The 19,424-nt window shown below is 37.8% G+C and overlaps 1 protein-coding gene across 5 annotated transcripts in view; it reads left to right on the forward strand.

Annotated features, from left to right (window-relative positions):
• The first annotated feature begins 951 nt into the window (after window positions 1-951).
• Window positions 952-19,424, forward strand: part of LOC117233891 (dorsal-ventral patterning protein Sog) — a 97,511-nt gene continuing 79,038 nt past the window's right edge. Inside the window, exons 1-3 of one of the 5 annotated variants that reach the window (XM_033494569.1) lie at window positions 7,689-8,187; window positions 8,275-8,970; window positions 11,396-12,873. The gene's annotated coding sequence lies outside the window, so the exon portion shown is untranslated. Of the gene's footprint in view, window positions 1,292-5,269; window positions 5,715-7,688; window positions 8,188-8,274; window positions 8,971-11,395; window positions 12,874-19,424 lie in introns of those variants that run through there. The other 4 variants (XM_033494570.1, XM_033494571.1, XM_033494574.1 and 1 more) reach the window with 4 other exon arrangements.

Below are 19,424 nucleotides of genomic sequence, written 5' to 3' on the forward strand. Positions count from 1 at the left end.
CATTCTCGCGCGCGTAATCTTCGGTGTATGAGTAAGTACTCAATACGGTGCATTGTCATTTTTAGCTTCAAATGTACATTATGTGCACGAGTGTGAGTGAATCCGGTTTCATTAAGTCTTTGTTTGGTAAATAAACGAAAATAAAACCATTTCAACCTTGAAGGAAAATTCAATTTTCATGAATCATTTTAAAGTTCGAAATTCACTTATTTTTACTTATATATCAAGTTTCTTAGTTGAAACTCATATGATAATAAAGCATCTCACTTACAATTACAACGTTTATACGAATTTATTGAATCAGTTTTTCGCCTTCCATTGATACGTTTTAAGAACAGATAATATATGTAAGTGATATCGATATACTCAAGGAATGATCTTTAGATAGATGATATGTTCAGAATAAACAGGAAATACGTGTAATCGAATGTATATCCATATTGGTTAGAATTCACGATCTACAATGGCAATTGAATATTTTTATGAAACGATATATCAGCGATACAAGGTGAAAGTTAGTGGAAAGTAGATCTTCTGCAGGAAAATTTATTCAAATTTCATACAAAGATACTGAAAGAAAACAAAGCTTAAAAATCCTATATAGATTATTTTTACACGATAAAAGTATAATATAATACTATTCTTTAACTTCGTTTTAAAAGTAAATGGTGATTAATTAACATACAGGATGTCTCTACCTTTTCCGACGATGCCAGCATATCCTACGAGTAAAAATGAAAGAAAATTATACTATAAAATTCATCATCAACATCATGATCAACCAATACCACACTTAAATCGATATGTGGCGACAATCATTCCAGTATGCCTTTTGGTTTTTATTTGATCAGAAACTACGATTAGGAAAAAAAGATGGCGTTATCGATCAAATTGGGGTCACTGATCTTAGTATCTATTATGTATGTAACTTCCTATCTTTTACGTTTATGGTAACCGTGCACTACGCTTGGAATGTAGACGTAGATATGATTTGTGAAATAGCGTGAAGCCGGTGTTCCTTTATATTTTTAGAATTATTAACAACCTGCAGAGTAACGATCACGAGTATTGAATGTCAGACGAAGCTGTTTGTGATACATACGACTCGCAGACGGCGCCAGGCTTCTCGTCGGCAATAACCAAGCGTTCGTAACTCGTCATCGCGGCCTTTCGGATCGCGCGCGCGCGCGCGCGCACTCACTTCTTCACGTATATCAACAATCACCACATATATCGTTGATCGCCGAATAACAAATAGCAAGTGAAAAGTTCGTCGATTACGGACAGCAAGGTAAGCGAAAATCCTTCGGTAAATGGTAATTGTTCACTATGTACGTACGTTCAACGCTATCGTTACAACTTCGAGGTTATCACGTGTACGTACGCGTAATGCATCAGAGATGTAGGACAGGATATGAATCTTTTTAATCAATTTCTCTTTCTTCAGTAAATTTTTCTTTACGAGCAGAAATTGAGATTCCATCGGGTATATGCTAATTTTAAATAACTAAACGTTTTTTCCACGTTACTCATAGGTTTGTGTAGAGCATGATAAAACATCATGCCATAGGTGTTAATAGAAACGTGAGCTACGGCGCGCGTCGCTTGACACTTTGTGGTATTACCGCGAAACAATTCTCAAATATTTTAACATGAAATTTAAAGAGAGTATAGCACGAAACGTCTCAGTATATACAGACTACGGGGAAAGAATATGATAAATCACATTTACAATTTTTTATAGGGAAATCCCATATTATCAAAATTGTCAATATGCATATTTGGTTTTGGAGCTGAACTGTTTCTTCATTCCTTCTAGTATTAACTACTTTTGAAAGATCTTTGATCCTCAGAGGTTGTTTCGATTTTCAAGTATGTAAAAATTCTTACTTCTATACTTATACTTATCATGTTTTTCTCCTATAATCTTCAAATGCTGCGGTGTTGAATTGCTCGTGTGTATTGAGTCTAAGGGGAAACGATGAAAACCAGATTTACTAGCATCGAATGTAAAAGTCTATCGGCGCGTGCGATCGTTGTTGTTGATGGCGTCTTATATTTAGATCGTGTTGAAATTTAGTCGACCTTTGAGCATAAAAACTTCGAGCGTAATGCATTTCATTGTCAAGATATGCTTGGCAAGACTTTTTCCTTGTGGCGCGCGGTTGAGACGCATTCACGATCAACGCGCCATCTTCTCCTCGCTTTCATGACGTTGCCAAAAATGTGGCTCCTGAAAACTCACGGGCCCTCTATCCACCGTACGATAAACTGTTTGAGTTTACACGGCTGTCTGTGTTTTTCCTTCGATGAGGCACCAGGTTATCAATTTTCTCGGACATTGGCAAAATATTATTCCAAGTCGTGGCTAGATTGTTGTTGCGCCGCCAGGCGAGATTCCAAAGGGGATGGTTTTTCGAGTTTTGTACTTGGTGGGAGTTTGTCAAATGAACCTTTCATCGAATAATTTTGTAGAATAAAATCTTTATGATAAATAATACATTACTTCGGTAAAAAAATATTTTTATTAGAATTGATTAATTGAATATATGATCTTAAGTATTTTAAAAAGTATTTTATTACAGATATTGGTACCAAATGTAAAGTAATAATTGTCCATTGCAAACTTCATACTTCTGAATATTTTCTCAAAGTTTATTATAATGACGCCAAAATTTCATACAGAATGTTTACTTTCTACTAGAACCCGTCCCTTTTAAGAAAAAATACAATGATATCTAATGCACCATCGACTTTCACGACGAGATCGTAATGGAGATTGCGATTACGTATGGTTGTCAAATTGCAGACAAGATTTTAGAAATTTTACTTCGCCATTATCAGCCATGGTATGTAGGAATGTACAGTAATGAACAAAAATATCGACTAACTTATCTTGTAAAATTCTATTTCAATTTGTAAAAAAGAAATATGCTACAAATGTTCTTACTAAGTATTATGATTTACTAGTCAATCAATCAATAATTAACTGTTCAAATACTTTGTTAACTTTCGTTCGTGTATGCTCGTAAGTATTTTGTAACTTTTATATGTATTCATTTTCAGATTCGGTTCAGACTTGACCAATATAATCATGAGATTCATAGTCACGTTAGTCCTAAACAAATTTCACGATATTTTGTATAGTACATTATATATGTATAAAAAGATTCTATAACTGTTGGAATACTTTCCTGAGCCACTGTACGTGTGCAGGCATAATGCCGCGAGAATGGCGCCAACATTCCCATCTGTCGACGTGTATGCACCGTAAAATGTTGGATCGCGTCGCGTTCGCGCGCCGATAATGACCACGCGTGTGGGTGGCGTGCTACATAAAGACTATAAGGCTTGTATCGGTGGTGGATAACGCGAGATCGGTGTATAATATAGGTAAATTCTAACGGCGTGCAGGAATGCCGCATAATTCAGCTATTAATTGACGCCTGATTACCACTCATGCAAATCCGATTAATGAGGTGATCGTCAGAGAAATAAATATTTCTCTGCTGCATGTTGCCTTTGACATTTTCACGGCGTTGATCGTTCGATGAAAATCGCTCTTTCCATCGTACTTTGGTCGATCGTTAATTGTTGCCATTGAAATAGTAAACTATTTATAATCGCGCGGTTTACGAGCGAAGTATTTTCATGGAAAAAACGGAAAAGCGCAAAAAGCAGAAATAGGTTTACGAGTTCGGTATCAATTTCGCGCGCGTCACGATCGAACTTAGGCGTAGTGATTTATCGACATGTGCTTGCCACACGTACTACGCTTAAATTCATTTTACAGTCCCGTAATTCACGTTGCTCACCCAAATTTACTGATATGGGCTATCTATTCGGACGTGCTGAATTTGGATGAGGGAATAAATTCTACTGTTGTGCTGTGATCGTCTCTAGAAAGTGCGTTTGTATTATTGGATGACGATTATTGAGATTGCTTCTTTAAAATTAAGTCCATTTGCATCATAATGGAATTATTCTAAATATTTTTGTTCATTACAATCAAGCAACGATCAATTTCATGTTGGTATGACCTAACCTCATTTTTTTACACTATCTAACAACTTCTAGCTTTTAAAAAATATATATGTAGTTAGAGGAATTTACTATCATATTTGTATTACACATATATAAGCATTCTTATTCCAGTTTATAGTTAATAACTCATCGATCAAGTATGTTTTCTCGAAACATCCCGCATTTCATTGAGGAATCTGAAAGAGTATCGGTAGTCCCTAGTCCCGTAACAAGAATCTGGAAGGCAGATGAAACACTGGATAAAGTACTTGGGGAGGAAGCTTCGCGAAATCCTTGTCGACGGTCCCTGAAATATTGCCAGTCAATTTCGATTGTGTACTTTACGACGAACTCGGCGGTCTTCCAACATTCCTTTAGTACGTGTTGGTAGAGTTACGAACCATCGATCTCGCACGTGCGCCCTGCTCTCTCACAAAGAGCCCCTACTGGATCCTTCGAGGGATAACTTTCGTTCACAAAAACTTCCGACTTTTCGTAGCGTCGACGGGCTTAATGTTCGTGCAATGTGAATAACGTTTCGATGCGCTTATAGGTATAAGTCACTCGATGTGTACGCGGGAACATTTACATAAACACGTGCACAAGCAAGAGCTGAAACGTATCCGGGCTCAAAAACAGCGAGGAAGGATTGGCGCGGTAACGACCGGGCTTGTGTGGGACGAATAATACCTCGTGTGCGTACAGTCAACTGCAATAACGACGATTTTAGACGACGTTTCGCGAACTCGTAACTTACGTCCGTTTCGTTGTTGGCCAGTTCCTTTTAAAACGGGTCACTATACGCATGTTCTATTTATAAGTTCACGTGGAAATTCGGTGATGCAATTGCATCTGAAATGAATTTGCGATCGTCAATTTTATTTCGCTACTTATTAGATTAATCGCTAAAGGATTGCTCTTTTAGAGAGTTTATTTACATTTCCTTATTTGTACGTGTTAGAGGGAATCATGGAGAAGTGAGAGGTTATACTATATAAAAAAATAAGTCGAAGATGTAGAGTAGTACTATTTTATAGAAAGCTTCGTTTTCGAGTAAATCGGTATCGAAAGATCATTGCATACGCGTGGGCTTGTACGTGGCGCCACCTAGATAGACTTAGCAAACTTTATTGTAAACTTGCATTATTTTTTGTGTTTATTATTTATTAATTAACAACCAAACAAAAATATTTTTTATCAAAGAATCCACTTTTTATATTTAAGAACTTTCTAAAGCAATTCTCCATTTATTACAATGTAATTGTAGATATTAGATAAAAATATTGACAGGTTTACATTCTTAGAATTAACTATAACTGTACTTTGTTATCAGTGATACCAACTACCCCCATTAATTTTCTTCATAGTTTACTTTCCGCGGAAACCATCGATCGTTCAGTGATTTTAGGTTAAGTCTCCCTGTAGAATTCGTTTGAACATCGTTCGATCGTTTATGTCCGAAGGATATATCGATCTAATTCTGAGAAGATCTGCGACGGAACTAGGAGTTCAAAGTGTTCTAGCGTTACTGTACGACAGACCGCGTGCGAAAATCACACGAAGCATACGCGAATACGCGAATGCATATGCGCGGCCAGAGCCGTGAACTAATAGATCCACGCGAACGTATATTTGCGGATGCAGAAGGGCGAATATTTCTGCCTTGTATACGTAGAGCTGGAGATCGCAGGGTGTGTACATAGAACGATTATGCATATGTATTAAAAACGCTTTATTTACATACGTGTATTTCATGTTTATGTAGTGGAGGCATAGTGGAGAAGTCGTTGACAGTGTCTGACGTCAGAAGAGCAAGAAAGTTTTTAATTTAATGTTTTCTTATATACTTCTTTCGCATGACTGAAGTTCTCTTTCATAATGCCTGATTATAATATTTCGAAAGATAGTTAGATGCTCTTTTATTAGAAACTAGCTTGCTACTTTTTAATTTCAATTAAAATGTTAACATTATTCCTACGACCATTAGATGATACATTGAATTAGCTGGTCCCATAATGTTCATGTGGTTCTTGTACTATAAGAATAATATAATAGAATATGTTTTAGAAGAAATTACTGTTCTACTTCTTTTTTATAACTTTTATGTTATTTATTTATGTAATCGCCATCGACTTCTAAGTTCTTCTCACCACGCGACATTAATTTTTATGTTTCATCTTAAAAAGTTACACTCTCTTATGGGCTATACATAAATAGATGTGTAGACAAGGAATTCTGATTCCATACTCTACTCTCTACACTCTCTACTCTAATCATGTTATGAGCAATTACAAGTTTTCAATCGTGATGTGAAAACATATAGAGGTATGATTAATTAATTGTTCGAATGGAACGTTGGTGAAAGCTGGTCAATTATGACTTATGACTGCCTGATGTGTGTGATGGACTGTGAGCTTTCTTTTCCTTTCGCTGCTATATTTGTTTCATACTTGCGTTACTAACAATGTGATGGTTATGACTATAGAGAAATGCGATTTTATCATGAAAAAATAAAATATAAATAAAATAAAAATAAAAATAAAAATATATTTTAAGAAACCTCGTATTATGTGTATATGAATTAGTAAAAGAGTGCCTTAAGATTAGTTAATGTCTGCACGCCCGAGACAGCGTTCTAATTTGCCCTGGTTGCTCTCGATTTCTATCGTTTTATCGGATTAGTTTGATAAATTCTAGACACGAGGTGACAGCTCGGCTGAAAAAACGCGAGCCTAGCATGAGACGCAATAAGCTAAACAGGTAGTTGTAGTTCGCAATAGAAATTACTAGTAGAATTTGCTGCCTCGAGTATGATTAATGGTAATATCAATGATATACATGTATGACCACATAATGATAGACCCCAAGGTTAGATTAGAAAGAAAAAGGTTCGTATCATTGAAATATTTTGGGATTATCGTATTATGTAAAAAATATTGTTAATTGTAATATATCAATTTTATTGTATACAACAGGAAAATATATAGTTGAATAAAGCAATAATTATAGTTTGATCGAAATCAGATAGTTGCTCTTGAACACCCCCACTATGTGCCATACCTGCTCATTTCTCAAACACACACTATACGTGTACATACTTATAAATATCTTCGAAATTTCTTTTCTCTCCCCTTCTCGAGTGATCTATTACAACGATAGATTTCTCTGCCGAGTTTAGACACTAATCCTGCAAAAAGTTAAAGAAAACTAACGGAATAAAGGAAACTCACAATTCGTGAAGGCAGACCTGTCCGGAAACTAGTTTATCAAAAACGAAATTTTAACGAACGGCCACTATATCTTACTTCCGTCGATGATTTATACGTAACGCGATCTCCCCGCAAGAAAGTTGTAGGAGGGGAGACGATGGATGCAAAGAAAAGGAAAAGAGTCGCGGCTGTCATAAATATCGCGTCTCCTTTTTCATCCCGTCGCGTTGAGCTCCTCTTAAAAACGAGCCTTAACACTATATCTCTAAATCGAACGACGCCGAGACACCCGTGACAAGTGGACATGCCACGACGCGATGCAGGGCTCGGTTTCGCGCCGGCCGTTCACGACTCCACGTAAAATTAAGATCGATTTCACGTCTAACGAGCGTCGCCCTGTGTTGCGGGACAAATAAGAAGGGCGGGGAAACAGAAAGATGAGATTGAGCCGGTTGGTCGTTCAACCGAGCCAGTTACAACGGACGGCGCCCATGATCCGGTTAGTTTGGTGAGGAACGTGAGAGTAAGTCGCCCCTGGAGCAAGAGGAAGTAAGACAAATAAATATTCACTAGCGAATGAGAAAGAGAGAAAGACGAACAAACAACAAATGAAAAAAACACTAGGAGGATACGGTGAGATTGGCTAGCGAAACAAGGAAGGAAGACAAGAGTTGTTGGAAGAGAAAGAAAGAAAAAAAAGCACAATGACGATAGTAGAGAGCTATAGCGTGAGAGAGACGGGGAATGTGTGTTTGAAAGAATCAAATGAAGCGGGAGAGTGGAAAACGTAGGAAGAGGAACGAAGGTGGCAAGATTAGTTGGGAAACGAGTAGGAAAAAGAGGGAAGATACTAGTACGTCGGATACGTGGGATGGATAATACTTCCTTGGCGCGTGTAATGTACTCGTCCGGCGGCGCCGGCGCCTGCATGCATGTTCTTTTTCTCTATCCCACGGTGAGTATTTCGCTTTTTGTTCCTCTCTCTCTCTCTCTCTCTCTCTCTTAGTGAGTGCAGCGTATTTATAGTGTATTATTATTGTAGTATGTTTACGCGACATGACACAGATTCCGCAGCGACGCCCCCTGGGAAGCCTATATGGTAATGTCCGGTCCAGTGTGCGCCAAAATCTTCGAGCCGCGTCTAAGAACGAGGTTATGGTTGATGTTATGACGCACGACTTTACGTAGCTCCGAGATCGTTTATTCTCGGTTTGAGAACGATAAACGAACATTATTAGCCATCGATTTTCGAACGAAAGGTTATCATTGCGACACACGGAGACGCCAGTTACGCATATTCGAGTCCTTTAATTAAGTCGTACGGAAGGGGACAAGGACAACGAACGTCGGCGCACGCGCTGCTTTCCCATCGATGTTTATGGTAATGTTGTTTGACGGTGTTACCATGATCGCAATACAATTACGGTGGACTAAATTGCGTCGTTGTTTACGTTTTCACTGTTATTATTTGATACCCGCGTGATCAAACGAGATACGAAAAAATCGTTAACCGAAAGTATGTGGGGTTACGCGAGAAGTGTACATAACCTCGTAAACATGTAAAAATTGTTCGGTGCCTGGTCGTATGTTTTGGTTAGGTTGTCGGCTTACATGGTGATGAAAGCCGTGACTCGTGTAGCTATTTAGCGCGACGGCGACAAAATCTAGTGTTTACTATTGATCAGAAGGAAGATGAGAAAAAGAAAGAAGAAACAGGGACAACGAGACACGACGTCAGGTCTGTGTTCATTTAAATTTTTCCTCTTGGGCGTCGTAATTAATTGACCTCATTGCTGACAGCGCTCAACTGTTTTTATTCCGATCGCTTATCAGTAATTAATTTGCCTGAACGTCGTAAATAAAACAACACTATCGCCGAGAGGACTTTTTTCCTATTCAAGTTCTATACTTTACATATGCATTGAACCTTTTCTTATTTTGCTTTATATGATTTGTAAACCTCGTTTCCACTAAAGCAACATCAAGGAATTTCTTGTCGCCTTTAGTTGCTATATATTCCACAATATTTTCAACAAACAGTAACTTACAGAATTATTTTATCCACACTGAAGCAACACACGGTGACTTTTTCAAAAGAACAGCAGAACTGTAACAAAAAATTACTCGACGTTACTTCAGTGGAGATGAGGCTTTTGAATGCAGACTTTCTGGATTGATTTATTGTTTATCCATATCGATTAACCATAATGTTCGATCGATTCGTTCGAAGAGCTAACCACATTTTGGATCGAGATGACTTCTCTTCGTTATATTTTTACGCGTAGATTATTTTTTTGGTAGGGAATTTTCGGAATATCCAACACGCAGATTTATCATTGCGAGTCCTTGGAAGAGATTGAAGTTTGCCTTACGGTTATTACGACCGCGAGATATCCCCGAAATACATATAAGTGATCGTGGCGCCGCCCTCGTTCCGTTGTGACTAAAGATTCGCGAGGCTGTGAATAGATCGGCCATGAACAATAATAAATCATTTTGGTCTCGAAATCGGTCGATCCTGATGAGCTGCAGGAATACATAATAAGCGACAGCTGATCCACTTGTTTGTTGTCCTATCGTCGCGTCGCGTCGCCCTGGGTTCATGACAGCGTATAAAATGAGATCGACAGGGTTAATGGTCGATTGGTTTTACGCGGGGGACGTATTTAATCGGATTCAAGCGTGTTCTCATCGTGTCGTTGTTCCGTTGTCGGATAACGTTCACCGTGTCGTCCGACAAATCAACAGGTTAGATTCTTAAATAGTAAAGGAAACGAAAAAAATTTATTTTTACATGATAAAACATTTCTTTTAATTAACACAAACTACGCAACTACAGAAAAGTAAATTGCCAATATTATTCAATAGACTGCAAATATTTATGGGAAACATAAATGTACAAAAATATATGAAATGCATATACATAATTTGCAAGAATATATTATATTAGATGCTGAAACAAATCTTCAATTACTTACTTTCAATAATAACTAATTACTTTTGATAAACATCTACAGTTTATCAATCAGTAGTTAGTTATTCAACTATTATTCATAAAATCACAGAAAAATATTTTCTATTGAACCATAGTAGACATACATTGTGATCTACTGCATAATGCATCAACTATCGTTTAAGAAACTTCCTATAGAATTAAACTTTAAGGAAAGCATAATATTTATTCAAAAGTATGCTTGTATCTTTTAAGTGGTCATTATAGACATCTATCATATGCAATGAACCATTGTCAAACTATCATTTATCCTAACCTCACTTATTAATCCACGAAGGCAATTTAACGTCTATTATTTGGTAATTACGTCACTCTAAAGCAAACAATCGGAGTTGTCGTTTCCTGTTTGTTTAAATTCACTGGTAGAGGGCCCTTTGTGCGTCTGGGGCCGGGTTCGATTTCAGAAATTTGCGTAACTGGCTTGGATCCAAGGCGCACCGACGACTTATTGCAGTGGAGCGGATGCAGCCGCTCTCGGTCAAAACAGAAACACGCAGAGCGACTGCGCCCGATCGCGGTCCCTTTGCGTCTGTATTTTCGAGAAGTGCGCGCGAATTCCGCCGATAAATCATTCAGACGGCGCTGTGAGAGGAATGTCAATCGCGGCGCGGTTACCTACACGTGTTTGTGTTCTTTTCAAAACATTACTATTTAATATATTTCTGTACACGAAGAACGATATATGTACGTCTGTAGAAGGTGCATATGTGTATTTTGCAGTTTTCATTTCATTTTCGGTCTCACAGTTTAAAGAACTATTAACCAAATAGCGCTACCGTTAATGTAACATTAAAGGATTGCATCAGTCAATGATTAATTCATTTAAACATTATTCAAAGTGCTAGTTATTTGATAAGTTTGAAGTTTTAATAGTGGAAACTTTTGCATGAACTTCGATCGTTTCATGTTAATACCCAAAAGATGAGGATTCGAAATTATTTTATATTTTCTCTAGAAAATAAAAAACTTGGTAAAAGAAACATATTAATGGACACCTGGCTATATACATTAAAGTTAATACACCCTTCATTCACAGACGCGCACTCTTTAACCTTAGATCCTTGAAACTCGTTTAATTTTTATTCTTATTACCAACACTCATTCATCCAGTACAAAATGCATAAGCATGTTAACGTTTGAAAAATTCCAGATTCCACGACGCATTGCGATAAAGGACCGATGATGGAACATTCACCGTCGGCATTCACCGACCATACTGTTTACCTGAATGAACGAACGTTCAGGGGAGGGGGAGGAAGTATTTTCAAGAATCGCCAGCGTGTATCGCGTTGTGGTTGGGCAGAGGTGTGCGGGCAGGTGTCTCGACCGAGGCGCCGGAAGGTCGTAAACCGTTTCGGATCACGAGGTCTCTACCGAGCCTCTCGGTACCGAGCGGCTGGACATTATTTACACCTCGTGGCGCGCTGTAAAATCGCGTATACACTCGTGTTCCCTCATGCTGTCCACGCCTGAACGCAGGTCCATTTAAATTGCATTGCAGTCGCAGGACGACCGTTTCGATTCTCTCTCTCTCCCTCTCTCTTTTCTTTCTTTTTCTCTATCAGTTTACATATAGTAGAGGTTCTTATGAAAGCTTTTTCTGGATTATGGTAATGAAATGAAATCTCAGAGCCCTCTCATAGTCTGTAGATAAGACTTAAAAGAAGGAAATGTGTTACAAATATACAATATATCAAATACAAAAAAGTTCTACTATGTATACTTCACATTAACACATTCGGTTCTACTAAAATGCTATTGTCCAACCTACATTCTTTATTGGCCAATGTTATCTTTTGTTTAAACAATAATACTTATCTTAACACAGTATCCGTTAGGTTACTTATCTTCCTTAAGGCACTCTATTAAAAATTGAAATACGTATAACCATTTAACAGCATTACTTACTGAATACTGAATCAACAAAGAACACCCATCGTAGCATTGAACGTACTAAACGTGCTTCCGCACTCGGCATCCGGATTATCTTCATTCCATAGCTACCCAAAACTAACCATCAAAAGTTTGGTCCAGGTAAAACTACTGTCGTTTACTTTCTTACATTACCTTAGTAATGGTAACTTTATTCATCGAACCTACGGGGCCCGCAGTTCAGTTTTTCGTAGAAGCGACTATTGTCTCGGAGATTAATGGTGCTGCGCGAAACCGTTCGTCCTGCAGACGTACAGACCCGAAAGATTTCGCTCCTTTTGTACCCTTCTCTGTTCCGTTTCCTTCACGACGACTACAATCGTAGGGTGGCCGGCCTCGTTTCAATTCCCATTCAAAAAATGGCCTCCTCGAAGCTTCGTTTCGAGGGTTGAATTCTGGCTCCGGTCTCCACCCGCTCCCCTCGGCCTTTTCACGCGCGTGCCCGTTTCTCGGGGGACTTGTTAATTGTCGGACGAAATTAATCACCCGGTACCCTGGCTCGCCTTTTGTATACGGCGAGCTCGTGATTCGCTCGATTTAACGCGTTCCATTATACGATCTCTTGGATGGAAGAGAATTGATGTGAGATGAAGATAGAAGTGGTGAAAAGGAAATTATGGCGCGTCGTGGGATCTAAATGGCGCTGGTGATGTTTTGTTGCTAGGTCTTCCTGCAGATGGTGCCTGCTACTTTGGGGTAAGTGTAAATGGATGAAATTGTTAATAGAATAGACGCGATGAAATTGTATTACTAAACTATGGATGTTTACGCATTTATGGGAAATTTAAAGATGCTAAAATGCGCAAGATGCGTACATAACGCGTAAGACTAAATATCCGAAATGTAATAATCGTTATATAGAAGTCAATTATTATAGGTTATTTCTTTCATTCTCTTAACAAAAATATAAATCTGTGTAAACATCCGCAGTCTAGTTATTATTATTTGTTTGAAACACATTGTTATGCGTATTCATATAGGTTTAGTCCTATATAAAGGCTTGAAAATTTCTAATAAAATTTTGACAGTTTTATGAGTTTGATGAATGCAATAGAACTTCGTTTATATGGAAGTCCATTTACTTGAACGAAATTTTAGTTACTGTCCGATTTCAATGTCGTTCATTTTGTCGTGCGTCAATTAAAATTTATATTTTTGAAAAGAGGTCGCGGACGAGATCGAGAAGAGAATTTTGAGAAAAAGGCGGCACTTAGACGCAGAGGAACGCGCGTCGACAGACAAATATTGCTAAACCGACGTTTATTATTGTCCGTAGACGACGTGCACGATCAATTCGCCATATCTCGGCCGCTTGATCTACGATCTGCGACAGCGATGCACGAAATCGTGTATGTTGCTGTTGGCCCGGATTCAGATAAATATTTATGGTCGATGAAATAATTTTACTAGCGCTATTTTTTCCCCTGTGAAAGATCTTTCAGATATAGTGGAATCTTCATACTACAGCTCTTATATCTAAATTGAACTACTAAATATCAATAGCAATTTATGAAATTATCTATAAGTCATCTATAACACTATGTTTTCCTATAGAATTTAGACCAAAGACAAAAATGTTTTCTAAGATATATGATCTTAAATTAAAGCATCAAACTTTAATAACAATTACTGCAACTACGCCTATATCCTATGCTTTTTTTACCAAGATTAAACAAAGATTAGGGCATAGAAGCATTTAAGCTATAGTCAGGTTTCAAATTAAAGGATTAATTAACAGTGGCAACTGATGTAATTACAGCTGGAATTATAGATAGCATCTTACATTTTCTCTACTGATTAATTAAAAGCACAGTAATCTCTAAGGTATTGTTACATCTTAGTTTAAAGCTCTAAGTAATGTAGAATTTAAACCAGAAATAAAGTATGAGAGTCTAAACAAAATTTTTTTTTTATTTATTTATTTATTTACATTTTACAATTTGTCCAGTAGGACATTTGGTAAAATATTATAGCTTAGTGGTGTAATAATATAACATGTGGATGGTTACCCACAGTGGGATACCATCTTCGAATTTGATTGATTTATTTCTTTAGTGTGGTGAGTGTTTGTATGTTAGGTTATGTCCTTTGTGAGATCTGTTGGGTGTTTCCTTTTCAGTCTTCAGTCTAAAAAATTAAATTCTAAATTAGAATCTCAAAGAAATAGAATACAGTAAGTATACCAAATACCTAGCAAATATAAAATTATATTCATTTTATTATAATTCTATTAAGTATCGAAAAAAGGTCGTGGGGTTTATTCGTTAATAACAACAAATCGAATTTCGTGCAGTAATTGATCAATGTAATGTATGAAATTGGTTTCAGTGGAAAGTTTAATCTTCGTAGTTGGTATACATGCTTTGCTGTTTTCAATTGTTTTGACATGTCGTTGTCGCGTGGCAGTAAACATAGATAGCTAGCAGTTAGAAATTCGTTCTTTCTTCTTTTACGTGTTTAGATTTGGATATACAGCAGCAAATGTAGCAAGATGCATTTGTAGTATACGTAGGGAAGGTGTTGTTAGCGAGAAGACAGCACAAAAATGGTTTAAACGGTTCAAAGAAGGAAATGTATCGTTAGATGACGAGCCAAGTTCACAAAGTCCATTTGTCATCGAAAATGAGAAATTGAATGAGTATATGCGTTCAAACTTACGAAACAGATGTTGAGATGCAACAGCACCTTGTCTACATACATTATAAATGCGTTTTGCTACATTTGCTGCTCTATATCCAAGTTTAAACTTGTAAAAGAGAAAAGAATTTTTTAACTTGTCACGAACCATATTTACTTCCACGTGATCAACGAAATGACGAAACAATTGAAAGCAGCAAAGCATGTATACCAACTGCTGAGATTAAACTTTCTACATGGACTAATTTTACGTATTACATTTAGCCATTATTTTTTATTATTATTAATTATAAGTAAACTGTTATCCTTAATTGGTGTTATAGGCATTTCTCTTCTCAGGAGTCTGTTTCCCCAGAGAATATATATAAACTTTGATATTTGATCATCGTTGAGACTTTCCTATGTCATTGAAACTGCTTATGTATATTAAAACTTGGTCCAAACCATAACCTATAAAATATAGAAATTACTATTTATCAGCCATATAAATCTCCAATTCTAAATAGCTTTCCACTAAAAACATGCTTTAAACATCATCTAAAATACTTTCCTAACCATTAATTCTTGTATTTTACAATAGTAAATGAAATATAATTGAAATAGTAGTAGTGCTCTATTTGTTCAGTAGTATAACAGTATCCTTGGTCTGGCCGGTTCATTTTCTTTTCTCCCATTCGTGCGTATCGCTTTTCATAGTGTTTGGAATTTTCAAAGACTCGTAACATCGCTTAAAAATGCATAAAGCATACTCCTTATGAAATTACATTGGCGGATAGGTTAGAAAGGAGGAACAGGCAACAGGCTTTGGAATTGATCGCTTTCGTAACATAACTAATCTCACAGAAACATTTTATTCGATGTATAAACGTGCATTGCTTTACGTGTACATAGAGTCCACTGAATCTAAATGGTGTTTTATACTTCTCAGTCAGTGTCCAATAAAATATCGATGGTGTAGCCGATCTGGCTCGCCTACTGAGCCTTCAGCAAAGGCGCAAGAGTATTAATGTCATATTAATTTCGCCTCGTGCATTTTGTGAAGACCCCTTATTGATGTCATGAAACTTTGTCTATTAATATTACGCTCCCTTTTGGATATTTACTTTAATATTGAATATTTAGAGCTTTCTCTTTCAACACATACCTTTAACTTGGCAAACCTAATGAATTTGATATTTTGGTAACTAGTTTACTATTACTATTATCATTATTTTACTCTCTTAAACAATTCCAAATTTTGTAAAAATAATTCTTTCCATTTGTTTCAACCTTCTTATGACACTCTTCAAAAATGGAAAGTAATTGCAAAGTCCAGTAGTATAGTTACTACTAGTAAATATAATCCATAGTTATAATAAATATAATCCATAAAAATACTTCTATGATTCATGATCCTATAATCTATAAAATCTACAAAAATCTATCAAAATTAATTTGTTTATCATACGCACAAACATTTTTGCTTTCAAACGTGCGCATTGATATAACCTATCCACGATAAAAAAAGATAAGCCATAACAGTGGCAAAAGCGGAAAGGATCAAATAGTGTTCAACGTGAATGTTGTTACCAGTCGAAAGGAGGCATCTACATTTGGCGTGCACCGACAATACATACCTCGCTCCCCACATTCCACGACGAGTTGACAATGAGCATTGTGTGTCTCCAGCGCGTTATAGGTGAGCACCGGCGGGACTTAACCTTATTTCTCGGTCCTCGTCCATACCCGGTTACGAAAAGGGATATCATTGTTAGAACAGACAGCAGAAGGGTCTACGAACTACGAAACGTTACATCCGTTCATCGAGCGTTGAATAGAAATACTCTTCTCTCTTACACGTTCATACCTTTTTCTTGTTCTCGTTGCATCTTGTGGTTCTTCTTGTGGGCCACCCGAAGTCGCCAAGGAATCTATTAGATTTGTCATAGCCGTATGCTGTGAATAGTTGTCGGTCAGGTGATCCTTTTACACCTATCTATTTTTCTCCTTCTTCCATCTTTTTTCTATCTTGTTTTCTGTTTCTTTTCTCTTCCCATCTTCATCATTTTCGTCTGTCGTTGTTTATCTTTTCTCCACGCTCCGTCAATTCTGTAGCTGTGAATTTTATCATTTTTTAATCATCTTTTTTAGTTTGATCTCATTTATCATCCTCTCATCTTTTCCCTTTTTCTTTATCATTTTACCTCTGTATCTCTTTCTCATCATTTCTTTTATCTCTTCTATCTTTATCACGCGTTTTTGTCTTGTACCGTCTCCATATTTATCTGTTTTATCAACCTTATGATCACTTTTCCTATGATACTGATGCACTTGTCTTTCTTAATTGCTCTTTCATTTTCTAATTTCTAAAAATTTGACAAATCCAGAATTCGATTAAAAACGCCGCAAAGGAATCTTCGATGATTCCACGAAGTAATTGAACTTCTTCTTGTTTCATTCGGCGTGTGGTCCCGCGCAAATGATCCTCTCTCGAACGCCACCGTGGGCGATACGCTCCAGCCGGCCACGATAGGGCATTGAAATAAATCATTTCGTGTCCTTTTGTGCGCCACTGGCACTCCAGCATCGCCTGTCTTTTCTCCTCGCTATCTGTGGTTTTGATCTTCGACTGCGCCTCGATCGGAATCTCAATTCGCACTATTTTTATTCCATCGTACATTAAATTTCTTCGCTGATACTGGCAAAAACTTTCTTCGTATCTTTCTTGTTGTCTTTCGATTTTAAAATGAACAATTTTTACGGTAAATCACGAATGAAATAGTAGAGATAGAAAATAGTGATAAAAGTTTTGATAGGTTAGGTTAAATGTTGCACTGTTTGGTTTTAATGCAGGCATCAGTGTATTAGATTAGATGTAAAGATGACGAATATAAATCTTTATAGTATTAGTTGTACCTTACAGCTTTATTTCGAGAATCGTATCAGGGTCGAAATCGATGTGTCTATTTAACGAAGTGGCTACCGAAAAACATTCAAGATATAATGGAGAGCTACAAAATTAATTCCTATGCGTGTATGATGTAATCAGCTCGAGTATTCTTGTTGACAATGACACGATTCTTTGTGAATCATCTTCGATAATTATTTGCAAAATAGGAAATTCTTTGCGAGTATTACAATCCTTCCTTGTATCACGTAATGATTTTCTTAAAACATCCTTTTTTATACATATCTTTGAAATGTGAAGATTTTTAATTTTTCTATGTTCCACGTTTCTATTTTTTTTTTTTTTAATTTTTTTGTTTCTGTAATACAAATAAAGTAATTAGAAAATGAAGAAATTAGGAAATAAAGGCGACCCGAATCGCAAGCTTTTGCTTAACCATCTCATGGTCCGAAGTCAAGTGTCAACCAATCAGACGCGAGAGATGCAAGCGCGCGAGGGATTACCTTCGATTCGGCGCGCATCAGCGGCGCGCACGAAACGTGTCAGAGACGCGTAAACGTCGTCGCGGGGAAGAATCACTGCGCGGTTTATCGTCGGATTAGATGTTTTATTGCCGTAGCTCGGTTCCGAGGCGGTCCTCGAAAAACGACAAGAAAAATAATAATAAAAACATCACGCGTCTCCGTGTTCTCCGTTTCACGCATCAAGAGGAACAAGGATAGAAGGAGAAAAATAGTACAGGGGAGAGAAAGAAAGAAACCGCTCTCCGGCGGTCTGTTCGCGAACAAAATCTGCCGTAAAATTCGTTTCGTGGCGGAAGATATTTTTCCTGGAAATGAATTCACCGAGCGTCGTCCACGACGAATGTGCATCCGGCTTAATGCCCTGCTGCAGAACGAAGAATGCCGCAGGTATCTCACGTGGAATCTGCGAAAGCGTCGTCCCCTCTCGCCTTCGAACGCGAGACGACGCAGCCTCGGCCTCTCTTCGCCATTTTTCTTTTCTCACCTTAAGGCCTCACACGCTCACGCTTCTCTCGCCGGTTCCCCCTACCACTCCCATTGCGCGCCCCACCCCCCACCACACCCCCTTCGCGCTCCGTCGTCACCGCAGCCCCCTCTCTATCTTTGTCGTTCCCACCACTTTTCCCCATCGCTCGATCCCTCTCCCTCTTACAAGTTGTTCTCTTCTCTAGTCGACCGTGCATGGGCAAAAAGTATAACGGCGCGACGATGAGACGGCCGCGCCACGATGTCGACAGACTGTCCTGCGAATTTTTACAAGCCGCTTAGCAATTAGTCACCCCGTCTTAGGGACTATTTCGTAACGAGTTTGCCGCTGCTGGTCCCGTCGGTGGAACACAAGACCCGGCGAGGTGGAGAATACAACACTCCTCCGTGAATCTTTTCTTCTCCTTCCTCTTTCTCTCCCCTTCGTTTCTTTTTTTTCCTTTCGTTCTCTCCGTTCTTGCCGGTGGTTTCGAATCTGTATCCGGTCGATCTTTGGTGTTCGAACTGCCGAATAAAGAACGAAAAAGAAACCGTATTCCTTTCGAGAACACCCTTCGCCATTCTATTTTTAGATTTCGAACGAGATTCGGGGGAGCAACACATCGAATCGTGGTATGCCCCGTGTTGTAATTTTTGGGAAGGAGAACGTAAGACGTATCCGCAAGGGATGACTGAAATAAATCGCGAATTACACTTTGCTGATTGATTCGTAA

This window comes from Bombus vosnesenskii, unplaced genomic scaffold, assembly GCF_011952255.1.
Source record: "Bombus vosnesenskii isolate JDL3184/JDL3185 unplaced genomic scaffold, Bvos_JDL3184-5_v1.1 scf7180000013299, whole genome shotgun sequence".
Lineage (NCBI taxonomy): Eukaryota > Metazoa > Arthropoda > Insecta > Hymenoptera > Apidae > Bombus > Bombus vosnesenskii.